The following is a 22,854-nucleotide window of genomic DNA, read 5'->3' on the forward strand; positions in this document are numbered from 1 at the left end:
TAAGTGCTGTGTGCCCAGTATTATGCGAACTGCTTTGTGTATAGTTCCTCACTTAATCTTCAAAAACCAGTCAGGGAGTTGAATGGAGTCCCATTTTATGGAAACTAAATTGAAGCAAAGAAGAGTTGTGTAACTTGCCCAAGTCCACACGGGTGTGAGGGACAGAACTGTCTGAGTCCAGACAGACCAGGTCTGTCTCAATTTAGAGGGTGTATCTCATGGTGTTAGGAGTTTACAAACGGGAACAATAAGGCCAAGAGGTATTGCACTTGCTCAATGTGGACTCCTAACACCATGAGATACACCCTGTCGAGTGTAACCCGTACCCCCTCCCCCAGGAGGAGAGCCCTGTTTCTGCTGAGTCCCCAGTACAGAACAGGCTCTCCATACATCTTTGCTGATTGGGTGAATGAATGAATACACAGCACAGCGTAGATGCTGATTCTGGCAAAAATCACAGGTTGGTATATGCATGCCTAAAGCTTAGAAAACCCTGACCTAGTTTAATGCTTTCAAAGTGCGTTCTCAGGAACTACCCTGGGATTCAAGACACAGAAGAGCTTTCTGAGTTGCAGTAGGGGAGTGGGGGGGGGGGGGGGGGCGGGGGCGGCGGGGGATGAAGGAAGGAGGAGAGGGGGAAGAAAAGGGTGGGGGAAAGGATCTAGAGGCAGGCTTCCAAAGCATTCTCCCTGCCTCTACCAGGGACATTTCTCTGTTATATATTATTGCCCCTCCTTCCACTTTAATTTTTAAAGAAGTCTTTACTGCTGCTGCAATAAAAGCAAAACAAAAAGAAAACAAAGCAAAGAAAACAACAAAGCAAAGAAAAAACAAAGAAATAAAACAACAAAACGGTCGCCGTGCTCCAGTGCAATAACATCACCATGCAGGTGAAGACACCAGCCCAGAGAAGTGACAGGTTCGAACAAAGTCGGAACTTGAACCCAGCCTTCCTGACACTTTGCCCAGTGCTTATTTCTTCACCCTGACAAAGCCCATATGCACATGTTGGCAAACAGCACTGTGGTACCCATGACCGTAAATAATATGCAGAGGAATCGCTGTAGGGACCAACCCTGACCTACATAAAGGTGCACTATCAGTGCTGGGTGTTCCCCTTCCAGACATGTCTTAGGCGAGGCCAGTTCCATGTAAAGAACAGGTAATCTGGAAGAACAAATTTAGGAGGAGTAAGTGGAATTTGCCAATCTGATTTTAAAAATCGTTTTAGTATGCAATGTAACATGATATATTGCTCAAATAAGTGTAACTCAAACCCCAAATGTAGATAAAAGACAGCATTATTGCACAATTAAATGATAAGTATAAGATGAACTATAGATAAGTGGGTTTTTTTGGGGGGGGGTTAGAAATTTCTTCTAACTAGGGTGGCTTGAAGGCTTCAAGGTGTCAGAAACCCTTAAGGGGGCTTTGAAGGGTTGGTGGAGTCCAAACACTCTTGATGTAGAGATAGGAAGAGTTTGGAATAGGTGAGGAAGGATTTTGGAAAAACATTTATGATTGAAGCTGGGGCATTGGGCTAGATGGATGGTGAATGAAAACATCCTTTAGGTGGAATGTCTATTAGACCATTTACTTGAAATAAATGATGAGAACGAGTTTTTTAAACATTTTAAATAATGCAGAAATCAAAGAAACATGCATTATTAGCAATAACACTATATTATTATTTCAAACTATAGTTTCCTTCAATACAAACTTTTTAGAATTCTTTAAGATCTACAATTGTTTTAAAAACACACATTGGTGCAATTTTCTGCAATAAATGTAAATTGTTAAATGCAAATCAACTTTTAAAATCCAAATCATATCTTAAATGAATAGAGCTTTTGTTATTTAAAGTAATCATATTGTGAATTTTTCTTGTAGATAAGAAATCATGGTATGTATAGAAATGACTAGGTTTGTGTTTTACAGAAAATAGGACTTATATTTATTCTAAAATTAAAACATAAAAAAGAATTTATGAGATTGCTAAGAAAATTCAGAAAAGATAAGTAATGAGGGAAAAGTACTGAATATTAAAATGTATTTTTAAAACTGTACTAAAATAAATAATAGAGATATATCAATAAAACTAAGAAACAGATAATAGTCTATAAGAGTATTTTATATATTATAAAGAGTTTTTCATGTCCTAGGCCTATTGTAAAGAAGTACCACAAACTCGGCGACTTAAAACAAAAGATATTTTTCTCTCTCTCACAATTCTGAAGGCAATAAGTCCAGAATCAAGGTGTCATCAGGGCAGTGCTCTCTCTCTTTCTGAAGTATCATATATAATAGTATGCAAATTGTCCCCTCGACCAGGAGTTCTTCCAGGAATTAAACCAGGGGGTGGGGCTGGCTGGGAAAGGGAGGGAGTACCAGTTGTCAGCAGGTGGCAGCCAGCAGCCACTAGGGACCCTACCAGTACACAAATTTTGTGCACTGGGTCTCTAGTCTAAAATAAACTGTTCACTCGCTGCCTCTGGAAAATGCAATCTGGTAGCTGGATTCTTATTTTTATTGTATGGCCTTTTGAATTTAATGCCAGATTTTATGTCTCATCTTTTAAAATAATTTTAAGTGTAAAACCTGCATATAATATAGGATAACAATAAAAAGTATTTCTAAACATATGAATAGAAAAAATTTTGGAGGATAAATACTTAAATATTAATAGGGCTTTCCCTTGGTGCTAGAATTAATGTTGATTTTTAAATTTCCTTCTTATATTTTCTGTATTTACCCAATACACATGTATTATTTTTACAAATGTGAAAAAAAAGCCAACTCATTTCGATTTCTTTTTGTTCAAATGCAGATGGCTGAAATTAAATTTGCTTAATATAGATTTATACCCCTAGTATGCTAAACCAGTTTTCAAAACTGATGTAATAGAAGTCCAAAAAATGCACAAAGTTAGCTCCAGAGACTGTTTATCTACGGCTGGTGTGTGATGTCATTTTTTGCTTTATTGCATAACTGAATTTCCTGAACAAATAGTACATACCAGCATTTGCTTTCGTGCCTTACACTGGTCCTTTATGTGGCTCAGCTCCCCGGGCAGGTTCCCTTTGAGATTCTCAGCTGACGGGCATGAGGGTCAAGAAGACGCAGATAGGGACACCAGGCCGATTGTGAACCAGGCCTTTCCGACCTCCACTTCTCCTTTAGATGATTTCCCCAACTCAGGTGCCTTTCCTTCTTGCTGAGGTGTTCTTGTCTCCCTCTTGTCAATTCCCAGAGCTTGCCTTTCCAGTGCATCTGGCTGGTGTACCAAAGCCAAGCAATTAGTCACCTCATCACTGGTAGGATCACTGATAGTATCTTCTGTGTGAAGCTGTGTGTGTGTGTGTGTGTGTGTGTGTAGAGGGTGGGGAGAAGTGTTTTTAATGTTAAAAAGTTTTCTGGTAATCTTCATTACCAGTGTTCTAATTTCTCCTCATTCCTTAAAAAAAAAAAAAAAAAAAAAAAAAAAAAAGGTGGGGGTTGGGGGGAGTAATTCTTTGAAAGAAGTTGCCTCAGTTCCCATTGCCCAGCACTTGGGGAATGGCCAAGGCTAGGGAGTGATCTATGCCTTTGCATTACAGGTAACAAGTTTGGACTAACTTTACCACCATACTTTCTACCATGTAAAACAAAATACCCTCCGGGCTTCGGTGTCTTATCTGCAGTCTCTGATTTGTGACTGAGTTGGGGCAGATCTTAATTTCATTTGCAAACAGTCTACTTAATATTTGTCTCATGAGTTTTATAGTTCTTGCCTGGATGGAATATGATTAATATAGTCAAATGGCATCACCAGGCTCGTTGACCTCGGATAAACTTTAGATAGAAGTTGATAACAGAGGCTAATTGTTCCCAGTTGGCCTTCCTGATATGGTAAGAGAATTAAACTGCCAAAAGCTAAGCCTGTGTTCTGAAATAAAGGAAATATTATGGGGTGAAGAAACTGAAACAGTCCAGGTGTATCCCAGACTAATGGAGAGTGTGCACATATTAAATTGCCTTAACGTCCTTCAAGTGATAGGTCTCTGGAAGGCTGAAAACAATAAAGGAAGGAAAGTACTGAGCCAAAATGGATGTCCGTCTCTATTTGGAAGTGGCCATTTTAGGTTCGTATCCCTCCCCATCACTGTAGTTTCATAGCTCCAGGTGCCCTAACAGTATTTCTGGAGACATGCTCTTGCTGAGAAGAAATGGCTCATCCAGTCCTGGCATTAGTCCTTCTACAAAATGAGTGAGCTTCACAAAACGACATGAAAACCCTTTCTAAAATCCCCAAAGAAATCCTGGGCCAGAGAGTCTGGCTGTTGACCCTCTCTCCTGAGTGTCTCCCGATGAGTTAACCTGGGTATGAGATCTGGAAGTTCCTTTCTCCTTTCATTCTCTTGTTCTACCTCCCCTTTGGCTTTTCTCCTCTTCCCCTTTTCTCAGAAGCAAAACAAATGTCTTAACTTGCTTCTGAACAATATGTTTGTTACCTGAAGCCTGATTTTGAGGTCTTACCTAGCATATTAAAATATTTCTTCCAAATAAATACACAACATTTCCTTGGAGGAATGCCAGTGAAGAAAAGGGTGTGTGTTTTTTAAATCCCATTTCATTTAAAACGGTGATATTATAGAACTTTCAAAGTATAATGTTGAAAACAATGTATTAGTTTATTTAAACACACACACACACACACACACACACACACACACACACACACTGTTTATGAGGCATTCATTATGTATTGAGCACTTTCCAAGTGATTTCCTTGCCTTATCATACTAACCTTTCTGACAACCCTATAAAATGTTTTATTCTCTATTATTCAGATGAAAAAAATGAGTCAAAAAGAGGTTATGCAATCTATTGGAAATTGCACAGCTGGTAAGTGGTAAAGCTGGCATTTAAACCTAATAGTTTGTTTTTTACTATGACATACATATATATCTAAGGAAGTAAAGAGGGCATTAAGTTTTGAACTAGATGTTGATGGAAAAGCAGGAGAGAGTATTAGATAGGTAAAAAACATTTGGGAATAGGTACTCAGAAACTCTTCTATTAATGTATTAATTATTCTTTGTTTTAGAATTGCTTTTTATTTGGTACATGAGCTAGTTCAGGCACAAAATAGTTCTTGGCTTTCAGTTTGAGTTTGTCTTCCAATCAATTCAGAACCCAAAAAGGAAGTCAGGGTGGAGATGGGGGGTAGTGGTTAGCCATGGCTCCTATACATTGTCCAGCTCATTTCCCAGCTCCTAAATGAGGTTTGGTCTTCAGTCTTTGGTCCTTCAACAAGGGCCCCACCCTACCCTCTTGCACAGCCTTTTCTATTTTGACATGTCTCCTGATCCTCTGCTTCCACCCTGTTATGTCCTCTAGCCCCATCTGACCTCTACTGCCTTAGAGAATGCCACTCATTCACTCATTCCAAGTGGGGATGGGCTGCAAATAGCCTTGGATATTGCATATGAGGTACCTGCAAGGCAATCAGAGCACATATACCCCCAGTGTATGTGTAGTTCTTATGCCCTCTCTCTGGATGCATGCTGCCTAATGTCTTCTTCTCATACCTTCATTTTTGTAGGTGCCAACCCCAGAAAGGTATAGGGTGGTGAAAGCCAGGGGTGAAAACCATTTTTCTTCTATAAGACATTGTTTTTACAGCTTTTCTCCTGGATATCAATAATGAGTACTCACTAATATTATAAAATATATATTTTTGCAGGTCCAATTATTACTACAATTACATTATTTTTTTTAATATGAGAGAGCTTTCAAATCAATTACTTTACCTAATTCTCCCAACAAGTTTTAAGAAGGTAAGTTAGAAATGATTATCTTTTGTGAGTCACAGTTTGTGTATTTTTATTATCACTATTTTACAGTTTCTGGCCTGTGATTGCTATATTTAAGAAGGCTATTTTCTGTATCTGGTTTGTTTTTCTAAACTGTTTTCCAGGGATCAACTTCTGTCTTATTATTTTTTATTTCTTGGGTTTACAGGATATAAAAATATTACATAATAGTTTACATTTGACATTTTTTATTGGTACTGATTTTAAAGAGAATGGCTTCAAGATTTTCCAATTTTGAAATTTTCTTTTTGTGGCTTTGTGAATGCTTACTCTTTTTTTATTTCTCAGTAACAAAATTAGTATCAGAAAAATTTTGGAAGATATAAAAAGCATGAAGAAGAAAATAAAGATCAAGGTTAATATTTTAAAATTCCACCTAAAAATATAGCTATAACTATTTTGTGTGCATTTTTTTCCAGCATCCTGTGTCATCTCTATTTTTATAGTATTATAAATTATTAAATTTCCTAATTGTTATATATTTTTAATGTTTATAATTTTTCTGTATTTTAAGAGATACCATGATAAACATCTACTTACATAAATATCAAGAACACACCTGATAACTTCCTAGTAAAATTGCATAATCAGTTTTAAGGCTTTTGATCAATAATTCCAGAAGGGTATCCAGAAAGTTTTGCCAATATATACTTCCAAAAACATTGTATGAGAGTGTGCATTTTACCACACCCTAAACAGCCTTAGAAATAATAATTATTTTCATCTTTGCCTACTTGATGAGTAGTGCATGAATTACCTTTTCAAATTCTTTGCCCATTTTTAAATTGAGGGGGTAATTTGAAAAATTACTATCTTGTAAGAATTCTTTGCTTGTCTATTACATAACTAGCTTGTCATTTCCTTTTTAATGGTGTCTTAACTATTTCTTGAATTTAAAATTATGAGTGATTACTGAATTTTGCCAAATGTCAAAATTATCTATTGATAATTTTTCTTGTTTTTAAATGTATAGATGTGATATGTTGTAGCAACAAAGGTAAGCCATGTGTTGGACTATGTTTGTTTTCCATAAACTCTGCTTGGATATGATATAATTTTGTGTGAATTTGACAGCCCTCAGAAGAACAAATCATTTCATGTTATTACAGACCCAATTGTTCCCTGCCTAGGCGATTCTTCCACAGCTGAGCAAGTGACCCTACTTTCAACTCCAAGCATCAGGAGACCGCACTAGAATTGGACATCTGGCCAGAGGGTTCCCTTGGTAGACTTGTCAGTGGCGAGGCTGGCATGACCATAAGTAATGTCATGGTCATCAACTAGGTTTCCCTCTTGGGGACCTGACGCACTGATCAGTCAGTGGTGGACATCTGAGCTGCAGGTGTGTTGGGCCATGTGCATAATGAATGGGCAGATATGCAGGAAACCCTGTGGTCATTGAAAGGTGGATGTCTCACGGTGTGTTTCTGAGGACTCTTGAGTTGCTCAGATTTCTAATGAGTCTCAGATGCACTCTCTGCTCTAGGATTCTCTGAGAACTTCCAGGGTTCTTTAAGTCACATACCTTCTTCCCTTTTAATGGAAGTTGGAGGTTTCTGATCAATGCAACCCAGAGTTGACATGCACACACACCATCTTGCTGGGTAGTGCATGATTATGCACTATCAGAATGACAGGAGGTCACAAGTCACCTGAAAAGCAAAAGGGTTGAACTCAGCACTATATAATCTGGAAGTTTCCTTCCAGCCCTATAGTTCTATGAGTCTCTAAAATCAACGGTGCTTTTTTAATGGGGACATTTCCTGAACCCAGCTTGGTAGAACTCCAGTATGATGTCACAGAGTCCGTGAAACCAAAGAGCCAGAAGGCAATGTGTTTAGACAGACCTCTTAAGGCAGCAAGACATTTCCCGTTTTCAAAAATTGTGTTTCCTTAAAATCGGCAGGAGCATTTTGCTTTTTCAGTCATTGAATTGAAAGGGCACCTCTGTTTCCTAAACTCTGTAGTTACAGCTGTCTGTCTGTGCTTCTCTTCACGTACCTCAGACTGGGCATCTGGCAGTGACAGGTAATCAAATCATATATCAGGGAACACTGAGCTGTCTGCTCTGATCTTAGCCCTCAGAAGTGAGCTGTTGGAAAGGGTTTCAGCTTTTCATCTGGCACTTACAAGCCAGCACGATTCAATTTTCTTAATGAAAGCACTGATTTAGGTCTTTAAAAATAATCCTTAGCCCTGCTAACATCAAAGTGGCAACTCATAGCATCAAGATAAAAGATATTCACACTGTGAATAAAGCTGCTACATTTTCTTTTATAAAGACACACACACACACCCTCTGAATGTATGTCTTATGTGGCCAACAGAAAAACCTATAAAGATAATTAGCACTTTAGGGTGAGGAAAGCACAGTGTTGGGAGGTGATAAAGAGGTCGGGAGTGGCAGATTGTGGTCCCTGTGGAGCCAGCACCATACTGCAGTGCTCCTCCCACTAAAACTGCTCTGAGGTGTGGAAGACAGCCCCAAATCAACACGTTGGCCACTATATATTTGTATTTTGTTCATCTTTTTGGTATTGAGATAGTGGCATTCTCTCTCTCTCTCTCTTTTTTTTCAAGCAGCTTTTTATTTTTAATTTTAATTTTTAATTTTTTTTTATTGATTATAGTCTCACATAATTGTCCTTATTCCCCCATTCTCATCCCAAACCCCTCCCTAGATATGACCCTCCTCCCCCTTGGCATTCTCTTCTTATAGTGATTATCTTTGTATTATTTTTAAACAAATAAATAAACATTTATTTGAAGTATCACATTATAGTTCAACTATCAAAAAACCCTTGGGCTGCTATCAGATGAGATATGGGAAGAGGGATGGGATTTTTTTTTTCTTTTCCGGAGCTCATGCATTTTGCAAAGAAGGATGCCTTTCTTTTTAGTGAAGCCTGGACTATACAACAAATGTCAAAACCGATTGGATTTTAAATTGCTTTTAAATCTCTAGTATCTTAGTCAGTTTAGGCTGCTATAATAAATTACCAATGACTGGGCGTTTCAAACAACAAACGTTTATTTTTCATGATCTGGGGACTAGAGGTCTGAGAGTGGGGTGCCAGAATGTTCAGGTTCTTAATGAGGATTCCTCCTCCTGGTTAGGCCCTCCCTGGGCTTTTTCTTGCTACATGTACACAAAAAGAGAGAGATTTTGCCTGGCTAGCATGGCTCAGTGGTTGAGCATTGACCTGGGAACCAGGAGGTCACGGTTTGATTCTTGGTCAGGGCACATGGTTTGATTCTTGGTCAGGGCACATGCCTGGGCTGCAGGCTTGATCCCCTGTTTGGGGCCTGCGGGAGGCAGCCAGGCAATGATTCTCTCTCATAATCTGAAATCAATTAAAATATATTAAAAAAAAGAAAAAGAGAGGTTTTTTTTTTCTTGTTTTTTTTTCTTCACTTCCTCTTTTTATAAGGGCACTAATCCCATCGTGGTAGTCCACCCATTACCTAATGACTTCTCAAAGATCCCATATCCAAAACCCATCAAATTGAAGATTAAGTTTCAACAAAGGAGTTTTGAGGGGACATAAGCATTCAGTCCATACTACGTGGTAATCTCTATTCTAGTCAAGCATTTTTGGACTGCATCTTAGGTTGGATTTCCCAGAAGTGAACCCTAAGAGTAGATTAATGTAAAAGTAGTTTATTAGGAAATGTCCCCAGGAGAAACTGGTGGGTGAGTGCAGACATGCAAGAGGGTTATATTAAAGTCCCACAGGGCATAACTCTGACTCAACCCTCATTGGGAGCTTTCCATAACCAATTAGGGGAAGGGTTATGGATAGCTCCCAGCCAATGTAAATTCCCATGCACTTATGACTCTTATGACCAACAGGCCTGTAGCAGCCTTCTAACAGTGAGTTGCAGATACTGATTGGTAGGAGTGAAAACACCTTAAAAGAAGGCCTTTGTGCACAAAGCGATCTCATAGGATATGGTTGGTGCACAAACAGCAAGTAACAAGAAACAAAAATCTACCCAAGCTAACTTAAGTAAAGGGGTATCTCACTGAATATTGCATTTGGCTGCATGTAAGAGAAACCAGACTCAGTGCCTAACCAAACAAGTTTATGCTTCTAACATAAAGAGTTCAGAGGATGGCAGTCAGGGATGGTGCAACTGCATTTGATGTTATCAGAGAACAATGTTCCCACTCTGCCTTGCTTGTTGCTTCATGATAGCTCTTTTATCTTCAACCTATGTCTGCATTCATGGCAGGAAGAAGATAGTGAATCAGGAAAGCAAACATTTCCCAGAAATCTCTAGAACACTTGTGATTTTTTTTCACTGACTCTGAGTTACCTAATTACTTGAGATGTAAGGAGTTTTGGGAAGTTGGCACATGGCTCCTCTGGAAAGAAGAACTTTCTTTTAGCAAAGAAAAGAAAATGGGCAATGACTGGGCATCTAGTAGTACCCAACAGATGGGGGACTTTTTGGTAAAAATTCAACGGCTATCTTATAGCATCCAAGAACATGATGCAAGCACAGCGTGGATTCCTGAGGGATGGTGCCAAACTGGCCGATGAGGAGCTCATGTGCTGTAAGTTAAGTCTGATGGAACATGCATGGGAGGAGGAGATATGTGAAGCTATAACACAGACACACACACTGAGTCCTGTGAAACGGTGAGCAGTGGGCAACGTGCATGTAGCAGTTGGCCTGGCTGCACATGCCAAGGCTCAGACCTGGGCCAGATTGGTGGTGATGATAGTGATGGCAGCAGTGGCAGTAGCAGCCATAACCTTGGTGAGAAAGGAGAGGCCCCATGTGAGGACAATGACCCATGACAGGAGGCTAGTTTGCTAGCCTGTCCCTGGAGTCCATCTCTGGGGTATCAACACAAATCTTAATCTTTGGCTAGGAACTGTTGGCACTCAGGTGGTAAATATTCATCAGTAAATTATTAAACAATTAAATCGTACACATGGACATTGTAATAAAGCCTACTAGGGAATTAGTAGAATTCTTCATAGTTTAAAAATCTCTGGTTTGAAAACTGCCACATCATTGAAAAACAAATATCCACAAGCTTACAAATAGAAATTAAGCTTAAAGACCATCGCATTTTATGGAAAAGAACACTATTTTCATTTGAAGCATCAGATGAACCAATTATTAATGAAGATAATTTTTAAATCGATTTTATCTTGTAATTGAACATACAGAGATAAGATGTGAAAACAGGTGTTTAAATTATATGTAAATTATCAAGTCAGTTTTTTGTATAACCTCCATAAGATGCAGGAAATATAAGAGGAAATATTAAAATACCATTACACAAATTTATATTCAAAATTAAATTTAGACACATGAAACCAATTTGTATAAAGGGTTAATTATTTTTTAGAAAAAAATGTTTTTTTCCTCAGAATCACCAGTTCTAACTGTGCTAATATTTATATTTCAAAATAGTCAATCAGAAGTTTGTCCCAATGTTTTCACAGCCTATAAAATACTCTCAACAGTTTCAGTAACAGTGGCATCAGCAGACAGACCTTCCTCAAAATGAAAACTGATAAAACATTATTTGTAATTTTGAATTTTCTAAGAGCAATTCATGTTGCTTTCCACAATACTAATTGAAAATAAAATTGTTAAAAGTATACATTTCAATGATTTAATATATTTGCAGAAGTGAGCCAGAAATGTATCATAATCAATCAATCTAGAATAATAACAAAATATTACTTGTCATATTATTTCAATTATAACACCCAAAATAATATTTCCTTCCATTTGTAAGCTTATGTTGTTACTTATGAACGAATCACTGTTACCCCTTGTTAAAGACTGAATTATGTCCCCAAAGTCATACATTGAGGTTCTAACCTTCTGTGTGACTGTGTTTGGAGACAGGGCCATTAAAGAGGTAATTAAGGTTAAGTAAGGTCATAATGGTCTAATCCCATAGCACTAGTGTCCTTACAAGAAGAGGAAGAGTCCCTAGATATTCTCTCTCTTTCTCTTTCTATCTCTGCGGAGTAATGTTATGTGAGATACAGCAAGAAGGCAGCCATCTGCAAGTCAGGAAGAGAGGTCTTACCGGAAACCCTGACAGCACCTGGACCTCGGACTTTTATTCTCCAGAACTGTGGTACTTCGTTATGGCAGCCTGAGCTGACATAAAGCCCAATATACGCCTATACATTTTATAAATCATCAGGTATTTTTAAATGAAAATCCTTATATTTTAGCACCTTTCATGGCATTTTTTCTGCTTATGAACAAGGGGCTTCACATTTTCCTTTTGCACTAGATCCTGCGAATTACCGTATTTTTCGGACCATAAGACACTCCGGACCATAAGAAGCACCAGTTTTTAGAGAAGGGAAATGAAGAAAAAAAGATTCTGAAACAAATAGTGTCCTAAAATATTTTATGTGCATTAAAACCCAACATCACAGTCATAAACACATGTAATCAACCCTGTAAAGTAAACAGCAGCATTTAGAACCATTTTAGAGCCGGGCAAGCACACAGAGACCACACAGAGCCGGGCAAGTAAAAAACTTTTTTTTAAAAGTATATGTGTAGGCTATATTTGGACCATAAGATGCAGGGACTTTCCCCCCCCACTTCTGGGGGGGGAAAAGTGCGTCTTATGGTCCGAAAAATACGGTATATAGGTGGAGGTCACACTCTGTGTCTCTCCTAGAGCCTCAAAATGGTTCTCTTTACTTCCTCTCTCTCTAAACCAGCTTTGCCAGGTTACATATAGCCCAACAAGTTCTCTTCCATCCCTTCAGGTCAAGTGCTCAGCATCAACCCTTAATTCTGTCTCAGAGCACTGGCTCTACATTTCCAGGAAGAAGAATCCAATTGGCTTAGTCTAGCCTGTGGATTTGTTGATCCAATGTCAGATGTCTACATGTGTACCTGGCTGTCCAGGCCTACATTTGCAGGAGCTCAGGTGGAAGGTGATTTCAAAGGAGGTGGTGTAGGCTTCAAGTCCAAGCTCAACTGCTTTTTTCCAGGGTGTTCAGCATTTTCACTTGCAAATGTAACCAACCACAGCTTTAAAAAGAAAAGCAGAAATCAGTGCTCTATGCTGAGGAGTATTTCTGGGCTGTGCTGGTCAGCTCTCCACTGACAAAGAACCCATTAAGAATAGAATTAGGTAGAGATTTTCAACAGAATAATACAATGTCCGTGCATTTATAATTGACGATACTCTATATTCATTTTAACCTGAACATTTTTTAAAAGCAATATATTTTTATTGATTTCCGAGATAAAAGGAGGGGGAGAGAGAGATAGAAACATCACTGAAGGGCTGTCTCCTGCACTCCTCCCCACTGGGGATCAACCCAGGCATGCGCCCTGACTGGGAATTGAACCAGGACCTCCTGATTTATAGATCAGTGCCCATACACCGAGCCACACTGGCCAGGCTAATATGATTTTTTTTTTTTTATATACTGTCTCATTTCATATTACACTGATTGAAAGAGTTCAACAGCAAAGATATAAATAAAAATAACAACATTAATATTTTCAGTGAGATACATTGTAATAATACATTAAAGATTCGTATTTATCACTTTTAAAATGTAGTAAAAGCAAGAGTCTTGCTATATACATTTCAAGAAGCAAATTTGAAAGATTCCTGATGAAATGAAATTAAAAATTAAAACCACCGATTCCTGAAAAATTTCGTTTAGGCTTATTGACGATTCTGCAGTCTGCAACCCAGCAGTGGAACCCATTTGCCAAGGTGCTGAAACAGCGCTGGAAAAAGCCGTGCACCGAAGCTTAGCTGCTCTAAATTGTAGAAGAGGGACCCAGCCAGAGCCAGTCACTGTTACTTTATACACTCTCTAAAAATTAATTGTCTGGTTTGCTGGCCCATAGTAGATCAAAACAAACAGTTTATTAGGGTAGTAAAAATAAATGAAGAAGAAGCAGTAATGCTGCTGAAGCATCTAAAGTGATTGTTAACGTTGGAGAGGAAACTGAAGAGGAGGAACTGCAAACTCACAGTGGTTTGGAGACAGTCCATGCCCACATACATCTTTCCACCTTTCTTGCATACATTTCATAAGCATGGGCTCCGTGGCTGCTATTAGCCTTTCACTGTGCCAGGTGCCAGGATACAGAGGTTAAGAACTCCGTGCCTGCCTTAAGAGCCTATGATCTAGCATAAAGGTTGACATATCAAAAGGCAGTTGTGATAGAGTATGGAGAGTGGTTCAGAGCTAGATAAGACTGATGTTAGAGGGCGGAGCCAGAATGCATTCAAAGTCTTCCAGGTGAGACGCAATGAAGCCCTAACGAAGACGTGGCAGTGGAAATGAGAAATGTGGAAGACTAGTTCAAGATGACCGACTGGATGTGAAGGAAAAGGCACAGACATCTGTCAGATTTTGGCTGGTGGGAAGAAAGAGTTAGAGTCTCTGGTCTTTCCAGGGGGCATCGCCTTTTCCCCCTCTGACATTCTAAATGAAGACTTGGAATTACTGACAAAAGGGCAGAAAACTGTAAAATCCACTTAGTAGTGATTTTCTCTGCTGGGGAATAAAACATCTCATTCTAAATGAATGGTGTACAGAGAAATTCCTGGAAGTTCCTTGAGGGCAGGGCACACATCATTTGTCCTGGTGTCCGCAGTGCCCAAATATGGTGGATCTTTAAGAATAATTTGTTTATTTGACTTGCAGAAACCAAGTAAAATCATGTTGACCTTTTCCAGTCATCTCCCTCCAGGGGGTTAAGATAAGACTGAGGAAATCTATGGATGTCCTTTGTGCTTGAGCAGATAGCTATATATCCTCCAGATATAGTCTCTTTCAAACGGGGGTTTTCTTAAGGCAATTGAAAAGTCCACACGGTCTTATTGAATCAGATCTTCTAAAGATCCTGACCAGCAGCCTTTCCATCTCCTCAGAACCCTCAGGGTGTGGTGGGAGGCGGACAGGGCCCTGGGAGTGGCCCTGTGTACTCATAGGCACTGGGCTTGCTTTCAGACCCAGGGCCTATGCCTGTAGCAGCCTGGCATTCCCTAAAGGGAAGGAGGCCTCATGGGGTCAACCTCAGGAGGCGAAGCATCTCCGGAAGCCTTCTTGACCCTCAGAAGTTTCCTTAGGGTTTTTACTCAGAAATGAAGCTCATCTTTGAGAGGCAACTTTAAACTGTTAATTAAATCAAGATACACATAAAAGAATGGCTCTGAATTAGGTCAGAGTTGGATGAAGGGGGAAAAACCGTCTGGATGTCTTATGGCGCTTCTCTGAAAATAACAAATTTCATGAATTTAACCAGTGACTTCTACTGGAATAATATAATTATTTTTCACTTGAATGTTTAATTTTTAAACCTAACCTGAGAAATAGAGGTATTTTATCCTTTATCAAATTGCTATGAGTCATGACTGATGCATCTGAAAACAGCAGCTTATAAAAAATCTCAGTTGGCTTTGAAGCAGGAACAAAAACAAGAATCAAATCTCACGAGAAAAACCAACTTCCAAAAACACTCCTAAGAATGTCCTTGCATATGGAACATAACTTATGAACTCAGGTTGCCAAATTTGTGACTTCAAATAACAGACTTTGTTATTACAAAATCTCTGTTTTGATGAGCATCATGCCGCAAGGGTATGAGTGTTGAGCTAAAATTACACTGGGTGTTCTCGGTCCAGGTGTATCTCTTGGGGTTGGAGTAGCCATGTCTTTAATTTCCTCTGAATCCTTCTGAAGCATCTGAAGTTTCTTCAAGCTGTCAGGAAGTATCCCTGGCTAGTTGCCTAGGGAACTAACTCTGAGATGAATGGATCCTACTTCAGCCACTTCTTTGTAGGGAGAACATTCTGGAAGCAGTTAGCCAGGTAAGGGTGCTAGTCTAGTTCCTGGGGGCAGAGAGAGGCAATGGAGGAGAGGGGCATTCATTTGGGTTCTCTGGACTTATTGGCCCCACCCAGGTGCCCTGACTGTGAGAAGAGGGGGTCAGCCTGAAGCAGACCCTGGGAGCAGACGTGCACTGAAGAGAGGCAGCAAAGGGGGTAGGTGGGGGCAGCAGGATTTGGGTGGGCAGTGCCAGGCGCAGTGACTAACCCTCTTCTATTTCTGAATGCCAAGCAGGCCACTGATGATGCCATCTCCTGTGAAGAACAGATCCTTGCCCTTAATGGAAAGTGATGAAGACATGACAGACTTTCCTCCGGGAAGACTGTGGGATCAGAACGAGCCATTTTTGGATATAATGTCAGGGGCTTTGCCTGCAGCAGTTCAAGGAAGACATAATTACCGTGTGCTGCCTCCCTCCACACCTTGCCCTGCACTGAACCACCCACCTCCCTTGAAACAGATCCTCAGAGTTGGGTGTGGGAGGAGGCGGCAGGGGCTGCACCTGCTCAGGATTCTTTCCCAGTGGAATCTCTGGCTTCTCAGAATTCTGATCCTGAGAGCCCAGTGGGACTCCAGCAGGCAGAGGGAGACAATCTACCTCGGATGTAGCTCCGAATTGAGGGCAATGTAGGAACTAAACCAGGAACCTTCTCTGTCAAAGACAGGCTGAGTTAATGCATTCTGAGATCAGTTCTGGGCTTTCTGACACTCAGCTGGGGGGTCTCAGAACCGAATCCTTAGGCACTGGCCTGTACTTACCCTGGAAATACAGATGTGATGCAGAGATATTTATGTTTACCAACTACCTGGATCAGACACAGTGGATCTTTACTAAATCCTTGTAACTTGGAAACTTTAATAATGATTTTCTAGCATACCTCCCACCTAATTTCAAATGGCATTTAAAAGGCAGACTTACTGAAGGACACTTGCTCAGATAATTATCTTTTTGTATTTCAGATTCTATACAAATCAAACATAGCTTCTGTAAGGGAACATCTGTTCTATACCTAGCAGTATTAAAAATTCAGAAAATTCATCCCACTTTACAACTACATAATTTCATTTGGTTCTTTTAAACATTTAAAATTACAGTGCAAAGGTTCATAAGGTTGATGAGTTCCTTTTCCTGTGACTGAGTTGAAGAGCTATTATTATTCTACGGTCACAGACGCTACCGTTCCCTAATTTCAGACTGATAGACATCCCGTGGGCCTCTTCATCTTCAGCTGTATTCATCTGGTTTTGCTTCCTTATTTCAACTACATTTTTGAATGTTCCTGTCTGAGCTTATCCACTGTGCCTGTCCTTATAGCATTATTGGAGAGATAATATTCATTTAATTCTCACCATTCCATCCTAACTACTTTCCTAGGAGGCTTTGGTCTCTACAGAAGGGATAGCCTAGAGGCCTCTCTGTTCCTGAGGGTGGTGCTGATAATAGCGAGAGTGAATGTGCTCATAATAGAATTTCCACACTTTTCTTTTCAAAATGTCACAAGTAATATATGTCCATGATGAAAATGAGAAAACATGAATGCAGGAAGAAAAATTAAGAATTTATATGTATACATTTATAAATGTGTACATGTATATATTTGTAAACATGGGATACATTTGATCACTTTTTAGTACGTTCTTGCTTAACATAATATGAACATATTTCCTTATTCTCAAGGCTGCCAAATTTTTGCCTGGTATGGGTACAATTAAATTAATTTAATTAAGCTTTTACTGTTGGAGATTCAAATGATTTAAAAAGCTCTGCTATGGTAAGTTCACTGATGGACATCTTACAGTTATATTCTTGGGCATTTGTCAAGTAATTTTGTAAGTAAATTTTCTGAAACCTAATTTCTTTTTCTTTTTCTTTAAAAAAATATATTTTATTGATTTTTTACAGAGAGGAAGGGAGAGGGATAGAGAGTTTAAATAATTGATCAGCTGCCTCTTGTACACCCCCTACTGGGGATGTGCCCGCAACCAAGGTACATGCCCTTGACCGGAATTGAACCTGAGACCCTTTAGTCCACAGACCAATGCTCTATCCACCGAGCCAAACCTGTTTCGGCCCCAATTTCTTTTTTACCGTAGTTCTGCCCATAGCCTCAACTGGCTCCTTCAATGGGATCTGATTTCGGCAACACAGAAGACACAGTATTGCTTCTACTGAACTCTTTATATTATTCCTTTGATCCCAAGTCTTCATTTTCGTTGCTTTATCTCCAGAAATTTCTCACTTTGGGTTTTCTGTTCCTTTGCTAGAGGTTATCTGGGGTTTGACCAAAGTTGTCATTTACCCGTTCCCTCCTATCTCTCAACATGGTTCCTTTGCCTTCTCTAAATTAGTATTCCTCAGAATAAACTCATGCTTTACTCCAAACTCCCAAGAAAATAAAACAAATGCAAAAAAAAAAAGCACTCCCACCCCCAAAGCAAACAACTCATTTTCTCCTTTTGTGCTCTCTTTTTTTTAAGTGAAAGCGCCCAATATCTACCATCAAAATGTCATTCAGATTCAGAGTTAATTGACATTTATTGATTGCATCAAATCATATCAGTCACTGCATAAAACTAATGGCTTCTCATTGTCATTAATGTGTAACCCAAAGGCCTTATAACTGCCATAAGGCTCCTGTCTTTACCTGCCCTCTGCCCTCCTTTATTCCCAGGCTCCTTCTGGTTGACTCTGTCCCATCCACCTTCTTAGTGGCCTTCTCTTTCAAGTGCAAGTACCAGTATATCTCAGGGATTTGCCATTTAACCCATCCTTGGCCATGAACCCCTTTCTGCATTGGGCTTTTAGTGGTGTAACTAAAGAATCATTGCCAAACCCAAGGTCACCTGATCTGTGTTTTTTTTCTGTATGTTTTATAGTTTAAATTTAGATCTGCCATCCATCTTAAGTAAATGTTTGTAAAAGGAGGAAGGTCTTTGTCAAGAATCTCTTTTTTGCATATGTTATCTTTTGTCCATTGAATTGCTTTGATCAAAGCATTAAATATATTTGTTTGGGTTTATTTCTGGGCACTAATTTATATAATTTTTAAGATTCAGGTATTTCTACATAGCCTTGGCAAAAATTTATTGAGCAACTACTATATGATTGGCACTATTTTAGGTGCTGGGAACATATCAGTGGAAAAAGAAAAGAGAAAAACCCCTGGCTTCATGGAATTCATATTCTAGAAATCCTTACATATGGAATTATTTTTAGAGTTATCCACATTCCTTTCCAAATTAAGTATAGTGTGCACTTAAATGTCTACATTTTTGCTCACGTTTTTCAGTGCATTTGTTTGTTCATGACAAATTCAAGCTGCATGCTGCACACTGTGCAAGGGTCCTGGGGATATGAAGATATTGCCCTTCCCTCCCACCTCCTTGCATGCCACTTTTACTTTTTCTACCCATTGGAAAAGCATGAAGATATAATTTTTGGATTTAGGCACACCTGAGACCTCAAGTGCAGTAAAAATGAGGTCTTGGCTAAGTTATATTTAACAGCTTACTCTGATACCGCCAGCAAAGAAACCTTCATTCCAATGTTAACTGCCTTGGGGTTTTCTGGGTAATTGGGATGAGAACAAACAATATTATTCAGATTGAAGGGTGATATGAACAATGTTTTCCAATGTAGACTGCTCTTAATCTATTATTTATTTTTACTCCTCTGATACACAGTTGTTCCAGTAATGTCTACTTCTGCTCTGAGTCAGAAGAGATTTATGGAAACAAGATGACTTTGAGCCTCATTTGTCTGCAGTATCCCCTTTTCTGACAACCCAAAACTTCATTAAGGAAAAGGATAATGAAAGGGACTTGCTTAAGCTAGGTAGCATGAAAAGGGGAAATAATAATAATAAAAAAAGATGACATTTCTAGACTTCAAATTATTTTTTAAAATATATTTTATTGATTTTTTTACAGAGAGGAAGAGAGAGGGATAGGGAGTTAGAAACATCGATGAGAGAGAATCGATCAGCTGCCTCTTGCATACCCCCTACTGGGGATGTGCCCGCAACCAAGGTACATGCCCTTGACCAGAATCGAACTCAGAACCTTTCAGTTCGTAGGCCTATGCTCTATCCACTGAGCCAAACCGGTTTTGGCAAGACTTCAAATTATTTTTGTAAGGGCTTAGAACTGAATATCTTGTGCTAAGTAATTCATGTAAGAATTTCTAAGTTCCTGCTTATCACATTCAAGAAAGAGCACTACTTGGCTCCCCTTAGCTATCCACAGAGGTAGGCCAGTGGCAATTTATTTAAACAACAACAACAGAGCATGAGTTATTAACTAGTGAACTGCCTGAAAGAAAAAGAAAAAGGGAAAATAAAGACAATTTCAAATATTGTTTTTTCATGGTAGACATTTAGCAGTATACTAAGAGACCTTAGGAGCATCTGTTCCAACCCCCAACCCCACAGAGGAGGAGTCCTCTCTGTAAAAGCCTCAGCAGAAACCTCATATGGGTAAGAACTGAGCTACCACTTAGTTACAGAAAGCCTTCCTCCTTGGAACTGAACTCCAGCAACTCCCAAATAGTGTCCTAATTAGTGTCCTGATTCCATTCTCCGAAGAAACAAACACATGACCTCATTCATAGGCACTTCCTTTGGGTATGGCAACTCTCAGGGCTTTACCGAATCCTGGATTCCCTCCACACTTGCCCTCTGTCTTGGCTACAGACCCTCTTTGAGATGTTTTCTGGTTGGTTGAAGCCTTTGTTAAATTTGAAGCTTACAATAAACATCTGGAACATCCACTCCAGATTTCTGAGACTAGGATTTAGATAATGTGGGTTGCTAAGAAGAAATTTTAGCAAATGTCTAAATTATTCTTCTGTTAATATTTTGTTTGGTAAAGTTAAATGTTTAAAGTTCATCATTCTGCCTAGATTCAAGGTGTTTCCACCTGAAAGTATTTTCATCTGCAATTTCACCAACTTTTCATTTTGGAAGCTGGTGGCAAAAAGCTGGCAAAAAATATGGGTCTTAGGAAAAGCAAACATGTTCTATTTGCTATTGGTCACTGACCATTTGTAACTAAGGTGAGCTTATTTCAGAAAGGAACAGGTAGCTGAAGTGTAAAGGCCCATCATTCAAAACTCCCAATCCTTTTTCCTTGAACAGTAGGATCAGTTAGCAGAGCTCAACTATCAGTGGCTTCATAAGAAAGAGACTTGTTTACACTATGTAATTTTTGTCAGTATGATCTAATTTTTATTTATTTTTTGTTATGATCTAATTTTTTATCTAATTTTTATTTATGATCTAATTTTTATTTATTTTTTATGTTCTAATTTTTTATCTAATTTTTATTTATGATCTAATTTTTATTTATTTTTTGTTATGATCTAATTTTTTATCTAATTTTTATTTATGATCTAATTTTTATTTATTTTTTGTTAACCCTCATTCGAGGATATTTTTCCATTGATTTTTAGAGAGAGAGGAAGGGAGGGGAGAAACAGAGGGACAGAAATATCGATGTGAAAGAAATGCATTAATTCCTGGGCTGATGCTCTATCCACTTAGCCAAACTGGCTAGCGCACAATCTTATTATTTATTCACTCACATTACCTGTGAGCAGGAGATGGTGCTTGCGTTTCAGAGGTCTATGTGAATCACATATTCTCCTCATTTCCTGCCAGGCCTCCGGTATTCCCTCTTTAAATACTGACAGTTGTCAGGAAAGCCAAGGTTTTCAGCACGTGCCCCTCACCCTAGCAATGAACCAATTTGCCAACAGTTCTTACCTGTTTGGAACGTTAGACATAAAACTTTGAAAACAAAGAAGTTTTGTAAACAGAATATAACCATAAATATAGTTGCTTCTGACTTCAGAGGGAAGTGTCTGTGGCCAGTGAGTGAAAACATAAATATGAGCGTTATGTCCAACTTCTGACTTTGTGGGAAGCCTTCAAGTACTACCTAGTCCAGAGAATGACTAGGAGAAATTCAATAGAAACATGTTGGGAAAGTGTTGGGAGCTAGCAGAGTTGAGGCAAGCAACTCAGTGTTAAGGAAATAGAATTAAGTTCCTTCTAGCAGAGGTTGTGTGGTGCCCTGAGGGCTTGGCCAGAAGATAAGATTAACCTGGGGTTTAGCATCTCCTGTCTTCCTGCCTCTTCCCCTTCCTGATCCGCCCCCCCTAGATAGCCCAGCCTTTGAATATTGCACCTTGGAATGTCACACCGCCTCTGGCAATTAGTCAATCCTGTGTTGCCATACCAAAGACCCCCCTGCATGGGCGGCCCTGCCCCCCTTTGTCTCTGCTGTATAAATACAGCCATTTCAGAGAATAAAACTGAGGCTTGATCAGAACCTTGTCTTGCCTCCATTCTTTCCGCGTTCCTTGTTTGATTCATTCTCTTAGGTGGTTCCTGCGTGCCCCCCGTTGTTGTCCCGCGGGTCGGGACAGGAAAGTAAGGGAGAAAACACCTCATCTGCTTCCAAATTTAGCAAAGCACCAGAGGGAGTTTTAGGGGATACATGGGCAGGCAGCCTTTGCAGAGGATGGAGGAGACTCCCTCAGGAGCCTTCCTCTGTCATGTTGATAATGACGACAGCAAACACTACCTAGCATTCCCTATATGCCAGGCACTATTCTAAGTACCTTCCAGAGTCTAACTCTTTTTTCCTTAAAACAAAGGCACCAAAACATGACACACCAGCCCTCGTCAGCCCTGACGGGAACTTTGGATGGAGCAATGCTTTCAGAACCTTAACCCAGCATCTTTAGGCATTCAGAAATAAAAATCGACTTGAAATTTTGTTCAAGACTAAAACTAGCAATGTTTGAAAGAAATCTTTCAGGTATCATTGGCAAAGGAATCTGGAGGAACATCAGTGATAAACATTGTTTTTCCAGGAATTATAGTGAAAGCCAAGGTTGCCTTCAAGCATCTGTCACTACAAATTCTGAAGAATAAGAGGAGAGGGAGTAGGAACGAAGCACAGTGGAGTCCAATGCCATGGAGGGAGATAAATGACCACTTGGTAGTTCTCTGGCCACTGTGCAGAGACAGTGATTTTCATTCACACAGTTGTTTAGAGTTTATGGAATGCAAGAAAAGAGTCACTCATAGATGTTTTCATGAGGAAAACTTAACGTGAAAAGATATGAACAT

The sequence above is a fragment of the Pipistrellus kuhlii genome, unplaced genomic scaffold, assembly GCF_014108245.1.
Source record: "Pipistrellus kuhlii isolate mPipKuh1 unplaced genomic scaffold, mPipKuh1.p scaffold_m20_p_5, whole genome shotgun sequence".
NCBI classification, from domain to species: domain Eukaryota; kingdom Metazoa; phylum Chordata; class Mammalia; order Chiroptera; family Vespertilionidae; genus Pipistrellus; species Pipistrellus kuhlii.